At 34.5% G+C, this 13485-nt stretch overlaps 1 long non-coding RNA gene across 1 annotated transcript; it reads left to right on the forward strand.

Moving 5' to 3' along the window:
- Positions 1–11155: 11155 nt before the first annotated feature.
- LOC137406205 (uncharacterized) lies at positions 11156–13143 on the forward strand. Its single transcript, XR_010979845.1, has 3 exons — positions 11156–11290; positions 11565–11620; positions 12604–13143. It is a non-coding gene; the product is annotated as an uncharacterized lncRNA (long non-coding RNA).
- The last annotated feature ends 342 nt before the right edge of the window (positions 13144–13485 follow it).

Consider the following 13485-nt stretch of genomic DNA (forward strand, 5'->3'; position numbering starts at 1 on the left):
AGATCTACAATTTTATTAAAGAAGATTACCCTGATCCAACTGATGACATATTTCCAGATGTCAAATACGCAATGCTTATGTTCTTAGAGAAGTTTCCACATAGTTATGTAACAAGGGCGGGTGCATATCCTGCTCAAACAGAGGGAGGTGAGTAACCTCAAGATAACTATTCTTACTTTGAGCAAACTAATAACTAAAAATTAATGTTTAACGTAACAAAATATTTGTGCCTACATAAAATTATAAGGCTTTTGGAACCAAGATGATTTTTAGAAAGAAGCTCTCAGGGCTCAAACCATACAACCTAACCTCACCATTGTATCTTTATATTTTCATCTCATCTATCTTTATTTATATTTTCATCTTACCTGTCTTTATTTGTCCTTAGTTCATATTATGCCTTGAAGATGAAAAATAGGCTGAATTTGGTAAATGGTTTGTCTACTGGTGAATCACATTCGTGTGCAAGAAGTTATCTCTTCACAGCAAAAAACTTACACTGAACAGACAACTCTTATTTATCATGACACAAACTTCTAATACAAACTCTGAAAAGCAAATTCATACAGATTATTTTGAAAAACTGCAATTACATTGCCTAATGCATATTTCATGCAGATTTCATCCGGATTTAATATGAATAAATAAACTGGTTATGTAAAATAAAAGGGAAAACATAACTGATGTTTAAAATTGTGCGATAAAAACATCCTACAATCTGCAAATTTAATAAAATTAACATTATTTGTCAATCCGGATAATGAAAAATTTAAAACATGTCTTATTATGCCTCAGCAAGCAGTGAGTAGGTCTGAGTATTAAGTGAGCAGGTGATTGACTTTACAAAGCAGGTGATTGACTTTACAGGGCAAGTGATTGACTTTACAGGGCAGGTGATTGACTTTACAGGGCGTGTGATTGACTTTACAGGGCGGGTAATTGACTTCAAAGAGTAAGTGGTTGATAATGCAAAGCAAAGCATTTGACTGTAGACATCAGGTGATTGGTTGCTGAGGACGATTTATAAAAATGTAAAAAAGAAGTTATTGAGTATAAAGAACAGGTACTTACATGTAAATATTAAGGACAGGAAAATGAGTGCTTATGACAGTTGATCGAATAAAGATGGTTGTTAACTGAATGTACATGGCAGGTTATTGAATGAAGGTGGTGGGTGATGGAATACGAGAAACTGGTAGCTAAAATTAAATGGGTGGTACTTAATTGTAGTGAACAACGTTGAGGTGATGGACAAATGTTTGACTAATTGGCATCAGTTTTAATTGTTTTGTTAATTTTACATAGCTTCATTGCTTAGTACTGAGCATTACTTTTTTAACATGTACTTTAGACTACTTCAGATGTATTCGAGAGTTTTCATCTCGTGTTATTGCAAAAACCTTGGACCAACCAACTATCAAGTGGACTGACTGAGAGTATGTTTAATAATACATGAATTACTGTTGTCTTTGTTTTATGACTCATATTGATATTTTTGTTTTATGCAGATTTTCTGTGCTCCGCTATCAAGGCAAGAGACATTCTGCAGTGTCTAATTCTCACGTGCGACTCATAGGATTCTACTCTCTCAAATGGATCTCATTCTTTCATTAGTCATGAATTATTATTCACAAGTATATTCTGCTTTCCAGAAACCATTTTATCATATTTCTAGCAGCAATGATTTTTTGCACATTTTGCTCATTTGTTGCAGTTGGACACTCTCAATGGGTACGGTGCTCTTTCATATCCCTTTTAGTAGACCCAATAAATGTATTTCTTTAATTTGAAAAATACACGCTTTTAATATCCATATCTATTGTTGCATACATCTGTGACGAAACTAAAATAGTTTATTTTTTTAAGAAGCTTTCTTGTAACGTTCATCGTCTGACGAAGTTCTTAACGAATTGAAGCACAATCCGCAAAGATTTTAACTAGAGTGAAAGCTCACTCGTTTGTATTAAAGACAATGTTTTAAAATTTGTGCTATAGCCATGACACTGGTGTATTACTATTATAGTAGTAAAATTAAAAAACTTTAATTGACGCGATTATAAGTTTAAACTGTGTTTTTAAAAACTAATAACTTAAACGAATCTTTGCAATTGCTAGCAATAAACACTGGAATATGCAACAATGTAGAACACACGTAATACTTTAATATTTTAATAGATTTAGTATTTGATTAGTCTGTGACTCTATCACACTTTCAGCATAAGGATCAACTTGAATTTATAAAATTTGGTGTCATGGAAGCTGACTTGCATTCATTTCCTTGAAAGAGTAATGACTTTCACAGGGAGTTACATCAAAGCATGGAAATACAGCGATTTTGCTATTTGCATCATTGTTTACACATCATTCACCAACAAGCAAGTGTCCAACTTTTTGTTTCATTTAACTATTAAATATTATGAAATAAAAAAAAAAGATACAATGCCAAACACGCTTTGAGGGATGTTGATAATGCTTCCAAATCAGTTTTTAAGCAATAACAAATAGCCACCTACTAAGACCTGTCTGATATACTTAACTTACCTACAGGGGTAGCTTAAATAGTTGTGCTTTTTAAGTGTCCGCGCACCAAATCTTGCTCAGAGGACAAATTCTGATAAAAAAACGGCAGAATGTATCAGTGATGAGCAGCCTAGTGTCTATGAGCAAGAGTGTATGTGGAGCTCACCAACAACTCAAATGATCCATCTTTCTATTGCAGTCTTTTAGCAAGACAAGCATACGCAACAAAACCTTTTGCTGTTAGACACTAAATATTTTTCGTTAAGCTTGGATTAAACCACTTAATTTTTGAATGTTTACAGTTACATCGACAGTTATACGTTTCAAACTCTTTTGCAACATACAAAGAAAAATGGCAAATACATGTTAAGCAGAATCATAGTTGTGTTCTCTAGAAATACTGTCATTATCACCTTATTACCTATACTAGCTGCATGCTTGGCGTTGCGCAGGTAATAAAACAATTATTCACTAAATTCGAGTAACTTAGAGTAACTTACCTCATAAACTAGTTAGTAATCTTTACTAAACCAATTGCTGTGTTTGCAAGTGGCTTAATAATCGTTCTGTTACGCAAAATGATCATCAGTGCTAGTTCACAACCTCAAGCGAATTAGGCATGAATATTTTGACTTGTAATTACAAGTACTCAATGCTTGGCAATCATAGTGTAGTGGATTAGATCGCTGGACTGTAGACCAGAAGGTTCCGAGATTAAATTATCTGCCATACGAATTTTTCATTCCAAGATTTTAATCGTTATAGATGGACATACGCACAGGCTGAGAATTATATACATACACTAGCGGAACGCCGGCGTTGCACGAGTATTCAAAAATACAAAAATATTATGCTTATAAATAACGAAGGGTAATGTAGTTGCCCACAACTTGCTATTTGCCTGATACATGGTCAATGGTTAATTTGAGTAAGCTTACTAATAAGAGCTAACTATTTAACTAACTGCTCCCCATGATGTTATGGTGCAACGCCGTAAAAAGCGGTAGCCTATTTTCACCCATATAACAACATAAGTATATCGCCTAATGAATTTATCAAGCTCACGTGGTGTAATTGGTAAGGGATCGGACTGGCGAACAGGAAGGTCTGAGATAAATCTCCTGCGATATAGATTCTTTATTCCAAGATTTTAATAGCTATATGTAGCTGGTGGTGTCAATCCGTCTGCAGAGAATTACATAAACTCTATCACTTCACCCTTATCACAACCTGCCGGATCATTGACTTGTACAAATCAATGTTGCTACATTGTACATTATGAGAGCACATTCATTTCACTACAACTTTAGTGTTTGACATGTAAATTATTCTAAATAATGCATTCCTTGCTATTTCATCAGCGAGAATTGAAACATGCAAGTCTATTTGGAAAGATATAAGCAGTTAGTTATCATGGTTTCAGTCAGCTATGAATCATACTGATGCTGCCTTAATGTCATTTTATGCAAAAACCCAAGTTTAAATTGTTTCAAGACTGTCTGAATATTAACCAAGAAAAGTGCATATTCAAAGTAATTTTCATCTAAATCTTTTTATTACTCTTTTTTTCTCTTTTTATTAATCTTTTTATTACTCTTTTTTTATGAACACTTTTTTACGATCTTTGGGAAAATTTCATAAGGAAACGATTTGCTCTATCAGTAACAGAATTAGTCAATGAGATATTGAGACATCATAACATTCTGAAATACTAAACCTGGTGCTGACGCTTTAAAAAGTGTGGAACAGTGTACATTGATAGCTGTTCAAGTGTTTGCGTATCGAATAAATTTATTTATGCCTGAGGGCCAAAGCTGATAAACGACTCAGCATCTAATCTCATTATACAACTGACTTGCTTAATACAGGAGAGTGGTGACTTGACTCCAGACTTAAGTTGAGTAACAATCAATATGAGAATCGATTCAGTCGAAAAACACTTTCTCTTCCCTCGTTGCAGTACAGCCATGACATGTAATCGATTGTTGGCGTGCATTTTTGCATATGCAAAAAAATATGCAAAAAATGCTGGATGCATTAAAGCTATAAGTTGACAAGATTAGATCCTGTTTAGGGGGGAATAGTGAGCCTGTCTTTGTCAAACTTTGGTTAGCCTTTGTTCAGGGTCAGTGCCCTTAATTCCCACTTTAGTCCTTACAAGAGATACAATGTTTTGTACTACCATGTGCTTTATGAGTTGAGCTGGGAATTGCCTGATAAGTTGACAGCTATATAGCAAGGTGCCTGATGAATGATGCTAAGATCAGAGTACCACCCTAATTCTAGCTAGTGAAATATAGTCCTTAACCACTCAGACCATAAACCTGTAATTCTCACAAAGGAAGTCATGAGACAGGCTCATTATAATCTCGGGCATATGTGGAACTTATGAACACTCTATTGTTGTCATGTTTGACACAGGGTTCAGAATCACTGCGTCTCCAAATGGCTTTGGAGTTGCTTCCACTCTGAACCATTGAAAAGGTAAAATCCGAATGCATTTGATGCCATTTCGCTTCACTAAAAAGTGTAAAGACATTCGCTGTGAAAGTATTTTGACATCATAAAAACACTCACTGCTGATGAATCTGAATCAGTCATACTCGCCTAAGCTCTCCCCAAGTGGAGGTAAAAAGTTTTCAAGGCACAACCATGCGTGCTTCTGCTACAAAAAACGTTGTACCGCTACCAACTACTGTTTCTGCTTAACTTTTTTCCTTTTCATTAACATTTACATGACAAAGATAGATTTCTCGTATGAGGATGATGAAATAGTCACATTTTAGTGCAACTAGTTGACTATAGTTGAATTGAAAAGTGACCGTGACCCGAAAGCGAGTCTACTCTAATAAGTTCTATTTTGAGGAGTACATTGTGAACTTTGGAAAGTTTTATAGTGCAACTGCAAATCATGAAAAAAGTAGGGGGTAAATCCTTCAAATTAGTCAACCAATTTAAAACCAGCTCTGCCATTACTGAGCAATACCAAGTTTATGCAATTGATAGTAATAAACATCAATACTTGTGTTTAGTCTGATCATACAATCTTACCAGAACATTAGCCTGTGTGTCCAGAGCTTTTACACCAGCGATACACAAGGTTTGCTGTTGATCCTAAAACAATATTGACTATCCATCATTTTTTTTGACGTCATCTAGAGGTTTGCACATGTGCTCGTTCATGAAAAAGCCGCCATATTTGTAGAAAACGATCGTTTTTTTTTATTTAATAGTACTTTTTGGTGTTGTTTTGATACTATAATAAAAAAATTGCAAACTAAAGCATCGTTTTCAAAAATTCATAGCAAAAGCTTTGTGTTTGTATCAATATAATTTCTATAAAGATGGCCGACAACGATTAATAGACGTCACAAACAAATGAAGGATACATGACAGATACATTCATTCAGAGCTCAAGGGAGACAACTACAGTGAACTTTCTACAGTTCTATGGCCATCAAAAAATCGGAAAGTCATATAATAACTAACTTACTTTTTTATAATATTATAGAATAACTAAAACCCATATTCATATGGACGGTTATGACCACTGTCTGAATGCCCTTAATGCTGAGGAGCTACATGTAAATATGTTTTTGAATGTTTGCTGTCTAAAATATTGAGATTCCATCTCCAATCTGCCTGACCATTCATTACATTCCTACGTCTCCAGAAAAACTATTACATCTTATATCAGATACCAACACCTTACCAATTTACACTATAGAACGGAGTTATGTAAAAGGAGCTTTTTCTTTCAATACCCATCATTTACTTTAGCATTTTTTGTTTTCGTTTTTTGTCTCGTGGTCTAATTTGCTTTAAACGACTTTGACCGGTGTAAATGAAATTAATATCCAGTTATCTTCCTTTTCAAAGACTGTTTCACAAACACGTTTTAAAAGGAAGCAGCAAGTAGAGCTAACTAAAGACTGCTGTCAAGCGTCAATAGAGAGAAGTTAACAAGAATGCTGCTGACTCGAGTACAAGTCATCATGCTGCTTTGCTAATGTCTAGATATTACTGTTATTAGCTTGTTTAATGTTACAACAGTAGGAGAGTCTTCAGATTTCTAACAACTGTAGAAAATACAGATACATACAAATTGCTATCCGCATTTCTAAGTCCATAAAAAGGTAGATTTGAGATACATGTACATAACAGCAGTCAAAAGACATGAGGAATATCATATAACTTGTATTCTTTACATTTCATGATGATTGCACGTTATTATGATTTTATGATGATTGATTATATGCTTGTTGATTTACGTATCAAGGAGTGAAGTAACATGAGTGAGAGCACAAGTCATTTTTGCAGTTCTTCACACGATCTGCTAGACACCAGTGTAATTTTTCATCACTCTATGCTATGAGAAACTCTCTGACTTTTCAACATTGTTCATTATATGACTCACTAACAATCAGATTAACCAGTTTTCATGTGACATGTTCAAAACTTGGCAAAGAGTAGACAAAAAGTTCTGTGACAGTTCAAAGTTCGCTTTTTAATAGCCGGACTTTGAACTTCTAGACTTGTGCCAAGGGTAAATCATTTGAAAAGCGACATGTTCTGCCAAGTTAGTTAAAGATTAATATGGAAATAAACTTCTGAATCCGCTTCATCAATCTTGTTGGCTCGCGATTCTAACAAGGAAACAAAAACATGACATACAGTGAACTTCATAAAACAGAAGGTCTGAGGAAAGATTAATGTAATTGGTTGTTATGGTGTAACTAGTTCTTACGGTCCCTATCGATCCCTATAAAAATTATGTAATTTATGTGCTTTAACGTAATTGGTTCTTATGGCAGAACTGGTTTTTATGGTACCTCCCAGACTCGGTTAAACATAACTTTTTCAATAGAGCTCCTGAATGTGTAAAATAATTTTATATAGTGTTTAATCCTTGCATGAAATGTACTGAAGATGCACTTGACATGTGGTTGAGGCGCTCTTGATATGACTTTGACGCACGTTCAAGGTGCACTTGACGTGCACATGATACTGTTAGGTAGTGATTGACACTTTACTTTCAAATGGATGAATAAGTTTTAAAGAAAAACATGACATGTTAGAAATGCCAGAAATTTGCTAATGAATGTTAAATGCTGGTATACAAAATGATGCATACAAGCTGATCAGTATATTACATTTGGTTGTCGTACTAACGGGTTGCCATTCATTCCAATTTGTTGTTGAAAAATTGGGGTACAGTTTTAGGGGCCAAAGTATTCTATTTTCATAGGCTTTCCTCATTATACACACTAAATAGATGTTCAAAAATGAAGTCATAAGCATGTTTAATGCTTCTTTCTTATTCTATGCTAAAATGATAAATAAAAAGGCTAACTAATTGCTTCTGATAACATTCGTAAACCCAAAAATACTTTAACTCAATCTACAACACGACAAAGGAAGGCTTGTGCACCCTTGAATGGTTTTACCAGTTGTTCTCATTTGGTCTCAATTCATACCTCTCAGGACGTGCTTTAAATCAATAATTATAATACATCTTTCTTTTAGGCCTTTTATGAGGATCGCTAGACTTCAACTTTGATTGAAGCTTGAACTTCATTGATGTTTGAAGTAGGAACTTTATTGAAGTTTAAAGAATGACCTTTTATTCTCAACACGTTGTGAAGTCTTTTACCTCCTGTTTTAAAAACTTCTCATCACAACTACATATAGATATTTTGCTGACAGCTAACAACTGGCTAGCTGACCAGGTCTCAACGAAAAACAGAGCAGGGTAACTGGTGGCTCCATGCTGCAAAAAAACTTGACTGAGTCCTAGTACTAAAATATAGCATCATCATTGATTGCCAAAAAAGAAAATTCCATCAAAATATACATAAAGAGTGGAAACAACTACTACCAAATAAAGAAACGGCCAGTCATTCCACGAAGAAATCAAAATATTTTTGGATGTTGATTATACATGAAAACCCGCTTGAAAATTTTAAAAATGAATTTATATTAAAATGTGCTGCTAGTACTGTAGGTGGGGGTGTCAGGGGGGCTTAGTGGTAGTGTCTTTGGCTGTCAACCATAGAGTTGGTAGTTTGAGTCCTGCTTAAAGCTGATCCGACAAAAAGCCCCCAGCAAGCTTTCAACCCTAAATTGCTGGGTCTTTTGGATCTAGACCATAATTTGGAGGCCCCGTGTACCACACTGACAATGTGGGCACATTAAAGATCTACCTCTGTCCTCCGCACAAATGAAAATGGGCAAGTGAAATGGCTACCTGGTGCTGTCAGACTAGACGTGTTGCAAAATGTATTCCTTCAGGTTAATCTGACAGTTTGAGAAGAAGCCCTTGATAAGTGTTAGGACTACCCAAGGTAGCTTATAAAAAAACTAGTCCTGGTGGAGTGTTTCTCTACTAGAGAACATGAAAACCCTAGCAATCATTGTCACCACATGACAGAAGCATGCCATTACTATTACTGTAGGTCCAAATCAAAAGTATTTACAATTCATTGCATGACAGACAAAATATTGGCATAGATTCCCTTCATCTATTCGTTAACCATCAGTTTCTATAGCAACCATCAACTGTCTAGCTTTGGTCCACAAAAATTTGTTTAAAATTTAAAATGTAGTTTCCATGCCAACTAAGGATGATTTGTTATTAATATGACACTGAAAAAAGCCATTTATTTAACGCAAACCGCTTTCAGCTAAATTTATTCATGGATGCAAATGCCCCTCTTTCAGCGAGTCTGACTTTTTATTGGCTATCGCAAAATGAAAACAAACTGAACCAACCACACCTAAATATATATATAATTGTTTTGACGGACAAAGTGACAGCTTCAAAATAGTGAAACTAAAGTGGTACAGGTATTGTCTTTTTACTTTTGTAAGCGGGTCAACAAGTTTAGGGCTTGAAATAGACCAGAGAACAAATGAAATTAAAGGAACACCTTGACCCAACAACAACAACTAATTGCCTTTGTTTTCTCAATCACTATGTTTTCATGCCCGGCATCATGTAGACTTGGGGTTGCGCGCAAATTACCGTATATACGAGTTAAGTGTTTCTCTAGACATTCATACAATGTGGATTGATTTCAGCGCCTTGTTGAAAAAAAAACTCAACCTACCGCACCTGTATGTATATACGATTGTTTTGACGGACAAAGTGACAGCTTGAAAACATTGAAACTACCGCAGTACAGGTATTGTTTTTCTACTTATGTAAGCGGGTCAACAAGTTAAAGCCTTAAAATAGAATAAAGACTGAGTGAAATAATAGGAGCACATTGACCCAATAACAACAACTAATAGCTTTTGTTTTTTCTATAATGAGTCATCCATGACTGTTTAAAGGAAAACATCAGTAAGACCATAAAACTATTAAGTAGTGTAAAATATTTGATAACAACTAGTGAGTTTAATCTTAATCTCAATTTTACCAGATGATCAGCGATAAGATACGATGAATAGATAAAGCTAACAGCATCTGATGTTTACCTCTACCTTTTTCCAACCTTTACTTCATAGCATTTGCTAACACGACTGAGCTTCTTTCAATTCCAGAGTTTCCGTTACTGAGTTTGTAATACTTGCGTTAGATTGCATCTCTAAAGCTGGAGTTGTCTGTACTATTAAATAACATGAATATATTTATTTTCAAGTTAGTAAATGTATATCATAAGTTTTTATATTAATAATATTATTATTTTAAGTTGCTAAGGTAATAATTATATCATTATTACATAGGCTGTTTATATTTGTTTTATGGCTATATATATAGTTAAAAGTTTATGGGGGCTGCCTTTACAAAGAGTATGAACGATGAATGTGCTGCCATAGTTATACATCAAAATACTTTTACCACCAGCTTAAGCTCATGATCTGTAAATATGTAGCCTTAGCTCTTTATACTAGACGTTTTCCTCTATCAAAACTTTGGAATGCCACTATTTCCTCATAAAGTTGCTTTTAACTAATGTATCCAAATGGTTTAACAAGTCGAATGAGTTGTTTTTATGTTTAACTATACATAGGTCAAGGTTCAACACTGACTAAAATTACACACACTGAACACAGCCTAAAATTAAAATCATATTTGTGCTTCTCTTGCTAAAGCTCTGTTGGAATCAGAAAAAAGGCGGCGCAAGTATATTTTTGAAAGGATACTAGTGCAGAAACCGCCACATGAGAGATCTGTGAGCATTTCAAGGGTATTTAAATGAGCCCCAATCTATCTGATAACTGGGTAGCTCATCTATCTTTAGTAAAAAGCTTGAGAGTCTAGCCCCCATTGTTGCAATAAGCAGGTGTTGGTGGGATAACTCCACCCTCACTGCTTGTGAGTTCACAAGTACATGAAATATTATGTTTGGATGACTTGAGTGGAGAAACCCGTTACTTCATTTTTTTTCTTGATTAGAAAACTGTAATTTTGGAAGAATCTAGTTTGAGAAACTGGCTGACTGTGGCCGAAGCTGCTCAGACGTCTGCTGCCGATCAATGAGTACAGTCACCTTCGCACTGTTTATGATTCACAATAATAATGATATTAACAGCAACTTTAACAGCCAATCATAAACAATAGGAAATTTCCTAAGCAAACTGCGCTGCTAGTTAGCTAAATACAGTGGGGTAAGGTCATGCATGACTGACTCGAGATAATAACACAGGCGTGACAGACGCATGCTTCATTCATAGACGGAACAACTTGGCTACCACAACTCGGTCACGTCCTCATAAATCGTTTCAGACTCTCTCGGCTCAGTACCAAATTTACCGTCAGCAGAAGGTGAGCTTCGGTTAAAACTTTCAAGGCACTTTTGTTCATCTCACTCAATAATTCCTGATTTCTGTCTTCTCAGTTCTGTTTTGGAATGTGATGAAAACCATAATTTTGGTTGACTATTATTAATACCAGTTACAAGTTATACATGCATACATTTGGTATCTGCAAAAGTTAAAAGTATTAATAGGAGATGCGGTTACTCGACATTCAACTTTCTCACTAGTAGAACAAGTAGTAGGATTGCCATAGCTTGACTTACCAAAGTTTTGTGTTTTAGGTATCTTTAAGTAACGTCACAAAAGAAAAGTGCCTCATCATGTCGTCTACCACAAGGTAAGCACTAAGGAAATAGGGTTTCGTATACATTTTAATTCAATTAGAAAATTGACATGTTTGTCAAAAAATGTTATGAATTGACAAAAAGATAATACATAGAAAAGGTATACTATACTAATGCTTAAACTGATGAGGCACCCACTTTGGTTGCTCTCAGTTATTGCGAAGTTAGATTAGTACAATTGTTATTAATGGTGGTTTATACACTCACCAACATTGTGTATGTTCATTAGCCTTCATAACGACAGACTTGCGTCTGCTGGCAACACTCAATGGCAGCATGCTTAACAAAAAAGTACACAATATACTGTTTTTAACATAAATTCTAATTGTTGCCTTGTGTATCAAAATAATTAAATGTTTTTGCATATTATTTAATTTATTCCAAAATCTAAGAATTTTTCAAATACTTTTTGGTATATATAAAACATAAAAATATAAGTCTAAATTATATGTGAAGATAAATATAATTCAATAATAATCAACAACAAAAGAAATTTCTTAGACAGCCCTAGAACCCTAGAAACATGTGAGCAAAAGTACTGGCTAGCCATGACAAAAATATGCAATGTAACTTACCCCAACTTACGCTATATAAGTTTAAAGTGTGCTAGTATGATATGCTTGCTGATTAGTTTTACATGTTCATTTTAATGCTTTCTTAGATTTCTCTACTTATTTTTAATATTTTAAAAAGTCTTGAACACCTGTAATGCTTGAACTCCTGTAGAGCTTGATTGAAAATTACTTTTATGCCTAGGTATATATCTAAAATGCATTTATTAAAATTTTATGTCTTTTTAATAAAATTTGTTTTTAGAGAGAATCATGAGCTAAGTTTTGACTGTACTAAAACAGAATGATGTTCAAAATTTAGTTGACCAATTACAGGGAAGCTCTCCAGCATCTAAAATAAATATTTTTTTTATTAATATCAGGCATCTGCAGCAGGTTGATAGCTGTCCTATTTTTGTTGGCAGTGGATTCTATTGCAAAGACAGCAAAGACATTACTGATATGGGTTACAAACTCTGCCTTCACAACTATCAGGTGACAGCTGGTGTCAACCTTTCAACCACTTGCAGCACTCTGTCGTATGGCACTATGATGCCTCACTTCACCGTGCAAAAATTGGACTCACCCCGCTCACTGATTGGGCATTAACTACTTCACGATAAACATGTTTATAAATATTACTGTATATATATTATATATATTATATTATATATTTGCTTTATTACATATTTCTTTACATTTCATTTAGAGGTTTTTGTGGTCTATCGTATAGCTTGTCTGTAGCATATTTTATTGCTGCTAGAGTGTTATACCACATATGGCCGGCTATAAAAGCCGATAACGCAAGTTTAATGAAAATATTTTTCAGCTGGAATTCATTACCAAATGAATGTATACGATACAGAATTAAAGCCTATGGTCTTTGGTCTTTATGCCAGTTTGCATAAGATGCTAGTTTTATTGTACATAAGAAATGTATACATAATATATTATTATAACTTCTGTCCCATTGAAGAGATCATTGATAACTTTCCACTTTAAATTTTTGTTACGAAAGTGATGCAGTGTTATGAGTAATGTTAATTGTACACAAATGAATCAGTGACTGTCCATGGACATAGTTTGGTCAGTTCTTTGCAGTGTAGGTTGTTGTAAAGGTACAGCTGTGATATTTACCAGATGGTCCATGGTACTTCGCATCGATCTTTTTTTTAAATCAAATCCATGATGTTCCATTCTGCACTTTGATAAATATCAGAGTAAAATGATGTCAAGGTTGATGCCAAGAACAATTGATGCTGCCTTCGGTGTCAGTAAAATGTCTGACAGTGTTTTGCAATGAGGTG

Source organism: Watersipora subatra, chromosome 10 (genome assembly GCF_963576615.1).
Source record: "Watersipora subatra chromosome 10, tzWatSuba1.1, whole genome shotgun sequence".
NCBI classification, from domain to species: Eukaryota; Metazoa; Bryozoa; class Gymnolaemata; order Cheilostomatida; family Watersiporidae; genus Watersipora; species Watersipora subatra.